Here is a 10,238-nt window from a genome sequence, read left to right as displayed (position 1 = left end):
AAAAAAAAAAAAAAAAAAGATTTTTCAGCAGTAAATTTAAGCACATTTACTAAAAAGACTGTGGACCTGCATTCACCTGGTGAACCAATCTTTCAGGCAGCCATCGTGCCCCATCTTCTTTCTGAGAAAAGGTACAAATGGAGCCTCTGCCCCAAACTAGAACAGGATCTGGACCACTCCATGTGTCAGTGAGTGGATCTCGTCATTTCACCATGGCATAAGAACTGAAGTGTTAGGATTCCAGTGGCAGTCAACAGCAGACTGACTTTTAATGTCAGTCTGCAGGAAGTTCAAAACAAATAAAACAAAGGCAAGGTGTTCCTTTGAAGATCTAGGAGGATATAATTCTCCTCCTTCAGTTTTTAAAAGCCAATTTTTCAGAGTGGGGTGTGCACGTTCAACAATTTCTTGTTTCATAGGGTTATAAGGAATTCCAGTTTTATGTTCAATACCAAATTCTTTACAAAATGATATAAAATTTTTGCCAGTGTAAGCTGGCCCATTATCCATCTTAATCACTTTAGGTAATCCCATAACATTAAAGACTTGTAAATAATGATCAACTACATTTCTAGAGGCTTTTCCTGAATGCAGGGAAGCAAATAGAAATCCTGAACAAGTCAATACAGATATGTAAATATTTAAGCTTTCCAAATTCTGAATAATGAGTTATATCCATCTGCCAAATATGATTGGGCATAAGGCCTCTTGGATTGACCCCTAAATGCAGAAATGGAGATAATGTAATGCATGTTGGGCATTGTTAGCATCCAGAACCTGTGGCAGATATATGGGCGGGTCCACAGACCTGTTGCCAGGGCAATGGCCACCATATTCCCAGAATCCATTGGGTTCAACTCCCATCTTTACTTGGGACAACCCGTATATATGGGACAATTCCTTCATTTCTCTCTCTCTCTCTCCTCTCTCTTTCTGCGCCACTACCTCCCTATTCCCTCTCAATTAAACCTCTTGCACGTGGAACTGTCTGGGCCTGGTGATACTGGCAGACGTGTCCCGCTGACTAAAACACATCAGGCATTTTCTTACAATCATTCTGGCTTGCTCCTTGGTAATATTATGTTGGAGCCTTAAGGTATGGCTAGAAAGATGGAATTTATCATGGTCACATCTAGCCAATGCAACAGGCTCTGAAACTAAGACTTCTCCTACAAGAGCTCTATCAATGCAATCATTGTCTGCAGCAAATGGTCCAGGAAGAACAGAATGAGCTCGTATATGACCAATATAAAACTTATTTTTTCAAGCAAGAATGACATTTTGCAATTGTGAAAATAGAGGTCCTGCTCTATTAAACGTACCACATGTTTCTAACAAAGGAACTGATTGGGCTACATATAAGCTATCAGTGAAAAGATTGAAAACACCAGTCACAGTCTGGAAAACATTTAATACTGTGGTTAATTCAGCTAACTGAGCTGAGAGACCAGGAGTTTCTATGACTACCTGTTGATTATTCATAAGATACCTAGCTCATCCTCTAGAGGAGCCATCATTAAAAACCAAAAGAGCATTATTCAAAAGGTATGAGGAAGACATGTTAGGAAATAATACTTCATGCACCTTTAAGAATTCTATCAGTTTATCTTGAGGATAATGATTGTCTATAGTTCCTTGAAATCCTATTTGAGCAAGTAACCAATCTGTGCTATGCTCTTTTAGCCAGGCAACTTGATATGTAGTAAAAGCTGAAGTATAATGTCAGGCTCTTTGCCAAAATAAGTCAGTTCTTGCTTTGAAGAGAGGTGACAGTCCACAGAGAGCCTTTGTTTGTCTCCCCAGGTGGGATAGCTGCTTCCAGGCAGAGGCTGGCAGTGGGTCCAATGGCTTGGCTAATGGAGGAGATTACATGTTTAGACTATTTGAAATGTACTGTGATAGATAATTCCTCAAAATATTTTAACTCTAAAGTCTTCTGAATTAAGTCGTTGCATCTTAATGTTTTCCAACCAAATAACAATAGCAGCAATTGCTACCCACTCTCTGGCAGTCTTTTATCATTTTTAAAATTTGGGATTTCCAAGTAGGCTTTTGTATGGAATGGTCCTGAAATAAAGAAAATATAACTCAGGCTCATGCTTCCCTTACATATTTTTGTTGTGTAAATGGCAGAAACAAAGTAAGATAACATACAAGAAAAGGGTCTTTAGATAAAAGAAGCACAAACTCCAGGTTACTACAAGCAAAAACAGAACTTAGGAATGAATTGCTACCTGCTGCAAATTAAAAAAGCACAAGTAAGTTTTCAATACTTATTAGAGTCACATGAAATATATGACTCTAATAAGTATTATTAGAGTCACATGATATGATATACATGTGTATATATATATATATACATATATATATTCTAATATAGCATGAATGTTCAATGTGAGATAAAATCAGTCAACGTTTCTGCCACTATTTAAAAACCACTCAAACTTTCTCTTAATATTTCTAAAGATATTATTTATTGCTTGTAATGTTCCTAGGCTACATAGTAGATCTGAGACCATCTTTCCCTTCTGTTTAAGTCTTGAACCATTTGATAATCATCCTTTCTTCTTTCTTCTGGTTTTGATAAATTTTTTTCTTTACTAGAAAAGAAAGAGTAAGTGACACTTACTCTTTCCTTATTGTACCTAGCATAATGTTTTTTAGGTTCATCTAGTTTGTTGATAGCAGTGGTTTCTCCTTTTATGAGCCATAATAGCAGTCAAGTTTATAAATATGGAATATTTTCATTCAAGTTTATAAATATGCAATATTTTCTTTATCCTATTTTTTCATTTCAATGAATTCTTACTCTTTTCCATAATGTCAATACTAAGTTACCTTGTCCGTGATCATTTCCAAGCATTGCTTTTCTTCATGTTTTCTCCTTGTTTTTGCCTCTTTATATAGGTATTCAAAAAGATTTGAGATGATAACTCATGGTCTTTATAGAACAACACCTCTCCAGTTTTCTAAGTTGTGCATCATTCAACTTTCTATCACTGGATGAAAATTGCTGAGCTAAACAATGTAAAAGAAGGAAAGTTTCATTCTGTTCCCTGTTTCAAAGATATTATATATGGAGGTTAGTATTAGATTTTTATTTAATTGTTTACTACCACAGTACTGATTTGGTCTGCACAAACAGGAGCACTTACCTATACTTCTAAATAGAAGCTAAAGAAATAATATATTAAGGCCAAAGATTCTATGACATATTTTATATCATAAATGAAAAATTATATTTAAATACACCAGGAACAGATAGTAAAAGTTATATAATATATACATCAGCATAAACACGTGCATGGAAATGTAACTGAATCACTTGAGGCGGAAAAGGAGTTGGCAGAGTTTAAAACAAGCTTAAGAATGTGAGGAATAGCAAAGAACTTCAAACTATAAAAGGAATCTAAGTTATACTACAGATAAGCATAATGATGGGATGATACTGATAGATTCCCATCTGTATAACTATTAAGATAAGGATGTCAACATGGGCCAATCATATTCAAAAATTAATGAAATTTACTACCCAATCAATATGTTATTTTATTTTATTGTGGTATAAGCTGTGAAGGCCTGGCCAACTAGCAGGAAATTATATACCTGTAAAAATTTTTGAAACAAAAGAGATCAATGAAAACAACATCAGTCAAAGTCCAACTGTTGTCAATATTGAGGGTGCTGTTGTATGAGAACAATCTCTATTTTTATCTAATGCTAAATTTTAAATTTGTTTGGTATTTTCAAGCTCTATGAACATGCATTTGTGTCCTGAGAATCAGGAAAGTCATTCAAGTGCAGTGATATTATTAGGCTTATCAAGGAGACTTTAAAGAAAAGACAGTAGAAGGAGATGGAACCTACTAAACAGGCAACCTTCTACTAAGGCCAGCATGGTGTTGATAGCTGGATCTCTAGGAAGATCCTAATTCTAGCACTCTAACTAACATTAAAATTGAAAAACCCAAGACAGACATGAATGTGGCTTGAAGGAGCCAAGCTACATGGTAGATACAACCTGAAAAAAAAAAAAAAAAACAAAACTGGAGCTCAGGAAAATTACTGATATGCAAATATATGCCAGATAAGAGTGACATTGGACTGGGAAGTGGTTCTGAAAGAGTTGGTGGGTGGGTAATAGACTGTGTGTAGAATGTTATGTTTCATTAATGTCCTGCAGTGCCTCTAGCCATAGCCTGAGCTGATGGTTTTGCCTTCTAGTGTTGCAGTAGTATGAGAATTATAACTTGCCTTGTAACTTGCTTTAATCATGGTAGAATAGAGCCATTGCTACTTTCTGTTGCTAAAAGGACCTTCTTAAATAATGACCAAAGTTGTACATTGGAGATAATAATGGACAAAGCAATTCTTACTTACCAATGATACAAAATATGAGAAGTCTGAACAAAACTATTCTCAGGTAAGAATTGTCTACAAACCTTGCTTTGACACTTAGACATTACAGTGTATCTGTGAGCTGAAGGACAAAAACTAACAACTAGCAGAAGGAAAGAAATCAACTGTTTATATATTCTAAAGTATATAACTTGTAATCTAAGCATTTCTTTTTACATAAAGTTTAGCACTTAGTTCCTTAGCACACAAACACATTCAATTTAATTCCTTCATTTACCCATGAAACAATATATGGCATCTGAGAAAATAATTATTAAGCATTTTCTGAAAATTTACGAATAACAACTGACATTCTTCCAATTAAATATAACTTTGATGCACCTAGGTATGGTAATAAATTCCTCAGTACACAGAATTCAAGACTAGCATATGCTGCATAGTAAAGTAGATTAAAAATAAGTGATAGATGATAGATAGATAGATAGATAGATAGATAGATACATAGATAGATAGATAGATAGATCAATATGATATATAAGTACTAAATCTTGAATTTAGTACTTCTTACTTAGAATCTGGAGTAGAAGTACTATACCATAAACATCCATCAACTTGCCATGTACTCATTGTTTCTTCTTTGACTATATACATTCTCACAATGCAACAAATTCCATATATCCCACAAGATCAAAGCATGGAATACTATTCTGTAGATGCTTAAGAATGTTTGCAAGAATTTTTAAAATTCAAATGAACTTGGGAGATCAAGGTGTATATAAAAATCCAAGGCTAGCATCCTTTGTCTTCTTGCATGTATGGCTTCTGTTGTCTACTGGAGATGAGAGTTCAGTCATAGAGACAAGGCAGGGAGGCAAGGCCAGAGGGAGATGGTCTGTGCAATCTGCAGTAGGTATGGGCAGAGTTGCAGTTTGTGTTCTGTGGTAGTTGCTAATTGCAGCTCTGAGAATTGGTTCTAGGGTAACACAACAAGTATTTCATATCAAGAAAAACATAGAAACTTACCGAATGGTTACAGGCATCTTATTATATAAAAGATATATTTCAGACTTATAGATCTTATATTCTAAATCCTCTTCTTATGTTCTTGTTATATTTTTTCTTGATTGTTTCACAGATATTTTGTGATGTATTTTTCTTCATTTGCCTTAGTTTTACATAAAACTAATAGAAAAGATTTTCTATAGCAGTGAATTTTAATTAATCACAATACATACACTCTTAATGTTATCAATTATTTTTTGCTAGTTCAAGAACTATGAGATTCACAGATAAAACTATCTGTAGCTGTACATATATCTACAGAAATAGTTATTTTTTCTCTAAAGAAAATACTTTGTTATTTGATCAGCTAAATTATTTATCTTCTTAGATTTGACTAAGTGTACATAATTCTGTGATGAGAAAAGTTAAATTTTTATGTCATATATCTGACCATACCACATATTCCCAAGATTCAGGTTTCTAAAGCTCATGTCAATCTACCTTATTTGTGCATTTAAAATAATTTAACTGACAATTGTCTTGGTCATCTTCCATTTCACTTTCAATCACTGAGTTTTCTATACTACAGAACTAACTACAGTGTCTTCAATTAGAAAAACATAGTCACAGGTCTTTCTATTTGCCAATTTAGGGCCATATTATTCAATCAAACTTTTATTTCATCATTATAACCTTTTACCAATTACTTAATCACATCCTAATACTTATTATCCAATTTCTTTCCATAATGAAAAGTTTTCTAAGCTCTAATTTGCTGCTAACAGTAACTCTGGACTAATTTTTACTTCTCTTCAATTTTTAGGACAATGGCTCCACTGCTAATATGCCTTGAAATATAGTATCTCCAAGATTCTCTTTCTTTTAATTAGTGTGAGTCATTGTCAATATTCAGTGTGTTTATCTCAAAAAAATCTGCTTTGCATTTGTTACTGCATAAGTGAACTCCCAACTCCCAATATCCTTTGGGAACTTCCCTGGATTTTGACTAGATAATACAGACTCCAACAAAGCAGCAGGTGCGTATTTTGTACTAGTCTGATGAATAGCCTCTGCTCATAGTGGAAACAATAAAAAACAAACAAACCATGTTTCACTTCATACCTGAAGATGACATTCTCATGAATTAGGAGTGTTACTCCACTTCATTGAATAGAATCTTTACTGAAGTTGATTAATAAATCTTTACAAGTGGTTCCCTAAGTTAATATTATCTTGGGGATCCTGTAAAGCAGGCCTGCAGCTCTAACATTCTTATTTTATTGATTTCAGTGATGTACTAGAACTTCATGATGATATGTATATTTGAATCTAATATTTATCTATAGATTTTAAGTTCTGATCTAGAGTCAAAAATTATGTAGGATAAGTAGAGGTGTAACATTGTCTAATAAAATTGCCTTTGGTGAGTAGCCTTAGTAAACATTTGATTCCTTTTTTATCTTAGTGGAGGTAATTTGATAAATATATGCAAATGAGAATTTTTATTTTCAATCATTCAAAGTTACTGTAATAAAATAATTATATAACTGACATATTGAAAGCACCTACAATCTGACTTATTAATAGAAAATTAAATACCCATAGAAGACTTAAGTGATTCTCATTCTCATTTTTCTTCTAAGTATTTTTATCTGAGAGTTTCTGGCTGATTTAACATCCTTAATGCCTTACTCTCCATTAACACAATCACATATCCCATCTATAACTTGAAAAGTACATACTTTAAGCGAGATATTAATTTCCTAGTTATAATAATGCAAAGTGGATACAAATTATATTCCCATTCAAAATTTTTACTTTTCTCCTGCCACACAAAATATTTTGATAAATTTAAAATACTTGAATAATACAATGGAACACATTCAAGAAAAATTCACATTTGTTGAGGTTTTGTTTGATTGTTTGTTTGTCTTATAGCAGAGTTATAAACTCAGACACAAACTTAAAATAGGATCCTACAACCTCATTTTGTGAGGTGGAGCTGTGGTCACTATCAAGGAGGAAATATATATTCTTTTTTTTTTTTCCCTAAATGTAAGGATGGACTTTATTTTTTTTAAAAAAATCCTTTTAGGACTACAAATTACAAAGGAAAAGCAGATCACTACACAGAATCTAACGAATACATTTGCCTGTGAATAAACTTTATCAAAGTCATTCATTTTACAAATTCACCCCACCCACCAATGTTTTTCCTATAATGTTCTTAAGGTTATTATACCTTTATTTCAAATTATATTACATGTTATTCTCTCAAGATAAACTTTAAATACCAAATTCTTGGCCTCTAAGAGTGGCACCTTCAAATTGGGCAATTTCCACTAAAGTCTCTGGTGGCATTATTCTATTTTTTTTTTTAACAATTAAAAAAAAAAAAAAAACCTTTCAAAATGTTCACTTTTAGCCTTTCCCAAAAAGGTGGCTCCATCTTCCCCTACCAACTAACTAAAAATGAATAGCAAAGAGAAAAAGCAATGAAGGCAGCCATTAAAATAAAGGGACTAATCAATTGAAGTATTTGGCTCATGGCAATTTTAAAAAAATGGCAACTAAGGTAAATGAGTAGGTACTTGAATACAGTAGAATGAGGCCAGGCCCAGACAACTGAATGGCAGACTGCTAATTACTGTCCTTCACCTTCACTAAAGAAAATGGGAGTTGTGCAGAGACACTGTTAGAACATGCTCACCTAAAACACTCCCAACAGTCTTATGGTTTAGTGACAAGACATTTCCTTGACTCACTCCTTGTGGGAACTCTTTCCTAACAGTTTAGCTGTATCCTGGGTAGAACATTTGTATGAGGAGTTATCAACTTGTTCTACCTGGAAAGATGCAAATGAACCTAGAAGTTCCTGGAAAAAGACTCAGCTTCCTACTTCCTACCTGTGCCACATGTAGTTCTCAAACTCAAGTTTGCTCTCCATGGCTTTACTAAGGATGAAACCCAGAAATCAAACAACATCTAGGGTTAAAAATATAAGAAAATGCTCACATATAACCAACATCAGGACTCATGTTATGGATTCAATCATCTACAGGATTCTCACTGATGAACACGGCTCTGGACATACTACGTTATCACACAAATCACTGCCTTTTGAGACTTTTGGATACTTTTACAGTTTAATTTGCAAACAGAATCTTTTTTGTAACAAATTATTTTTAACCAAATCATATCTTGAAAACTGTTTATATAGAAAACCCAGGGAATAAAGTGAACTGCTCATTGCAGAAGGCCTTACATCACATTATTACAGTAAAAAATACAGGAGGTAGAAGGTAACTGAAAACCAATGCAACATCAGATTCAATTCTACGGCTCCTGAAGCTCCTTACACATGGTTTCAGAAACCAAACCCAACATTTCTAGTAACCATAAAAGCAGTTAAAATAAAAATTGCCATGAAAGCCCTTATATCATGTTTGATATAGGGAGGTAGGAAGATGTAAGAACCAGGACACATGAGACATGACATTTTATCTACAACTCCTGTTTGCTTTACTGAGGCTGTTGTTTCAAAATTCAGTCACCTTCAGCTTCAGACTCAGATTCCTCCTCAGCATTTTTGAGCCATTCTACAAACTTCTTCATCTGCTCAAGGAAGACATTTTTCCCCTTTGCAACATGTGCGTCTTTATACCACTTCAGGATGGGCTCTTCACTCAGGACCTCAGCTTTATAAAAAAGCACCACTATTTTCTGGAAGGCTTTCATGAAGTGAATGTTGTAGCAATACTCCTGAATCTTCAGTAACAGAGTCAGCTCAGACTGACCTTGAGTAGTGAAGGCAGCAAGTAGAGGGCTGTATTGCTTCAAGTGCTTGATGGCTTGTTCTGCTACAAGCTCCTCTTTTTTGTTCCATTCCACGGTGCTCATCACACAGGACCAGACTATCCCAATGACCACTGGTTCTGGGATGTTATTTTTTTATTCATCTCTTCCTTGACATATAAAATTATGTCCTTGAATGGGTCACCGCTGGACATCTGCTCCTGAAGTTCCTTCTGGAGCTCTTTCCGAGGCCCAATGGTCTGCTGGTTGGGGACATACTCCGAAAGCTCTTTCAAGCCTGCCTCAGCTAAATACTTAGTGAAATGCTCAATGCTTTGTTTATTGGCAGGGAACGGCTCCATCAGTCTGTTGTTGATGCTGACTTTCCGAAGACTTGCAGCAACTGCATTGATGTCTTTTTCATTTATCCATGATTTAAAGAGCTTTACAGCAAAAGCTGCTGAAACCCCTTCTTTAACCAAATTCTCATTATAAAGGCTGTTAGGAATGGATGCATTAAGAGTTCCATTAGCCAGAAGGACCCCAGTCAACATGGCGAGCTTGTTACTCTCCGACTCTGAAAATCCCTTTAGGAAGAGCAATAACTTTTTAACTTCATCTTCAAAACCTTTCTCCAGGTATTTGTAGCACCTGATTAACTTGTTAAAAACCTGAGCAAATGCTTGCATGGTTTCTAGGTCTTCTTGTGCTGCAAACACACAAACATCTGTGTGCATCATGTCATCTGCCAGTGTACCACCTGGGGCCAGCATTCCGCCAGCCACCAGAATGTCAAAGAGTGTTTCTGCATAGCGGCAGTATTCAAGTTTTGCTCCAGAAGCATCAAGAAACTTAGCTACTGCTTCCAAATCAGTACCAGTTTCAGCTAAGTCTTGAATAATACAGTCTTGAAACTGAGTAGGGTCAAACTTCTCTTTTTCATCTCTTTTTCTGGTTTTAAAACGCTGGCCTGATAGCGTTGGTTTTTGTTGCTTTTGATTATTCATAAAAGACACCCGAATTTAAGGCAAAGAGAAAAGAGCCAGAAATCCCCGAGCTGGCGGCAACTGCGGTGCTGTCTC

The 10,238-nt window shown here is 34.9% G+C and overlaps 1 pseudogene across 1 annotated transcript; it reads right to left on the bottom strand.

The window, feature by feature from the left end:
• Window positions 1-8,892: 8,892 nt before the first annotated feature.
• Window positions 8,893-10,238, bottom strand: LOC116068871 (annotated as a pseudogene). Its single transcript, XR_004109714.1, has one exon. The product of XR_004109714.1 is annotated as a basic leucine zipper and W2 domain-containing protein 1 pseudogene (transcript).

The sequence above is a fragment of the Mastomys coucha genome, unplaced genomic scaffold (genome assembly GCF_008632895.1).
Source record: "Mastomys coucha isolate ucsf_1 unplaced genomic scaffold, UCSF_Mcou_1 pScaffold22, whole genome shotgun sequence".
NCBI lineage: Eukaryota > Metazoa > Chordata > Mammalia > Rodentia > Muridae > Mastomys > Mastomys coucha.
Note: the sequence above shows the minus strand (reverse complement) of the source record. Positions and strands in the feature narration are given on the sequence as shown.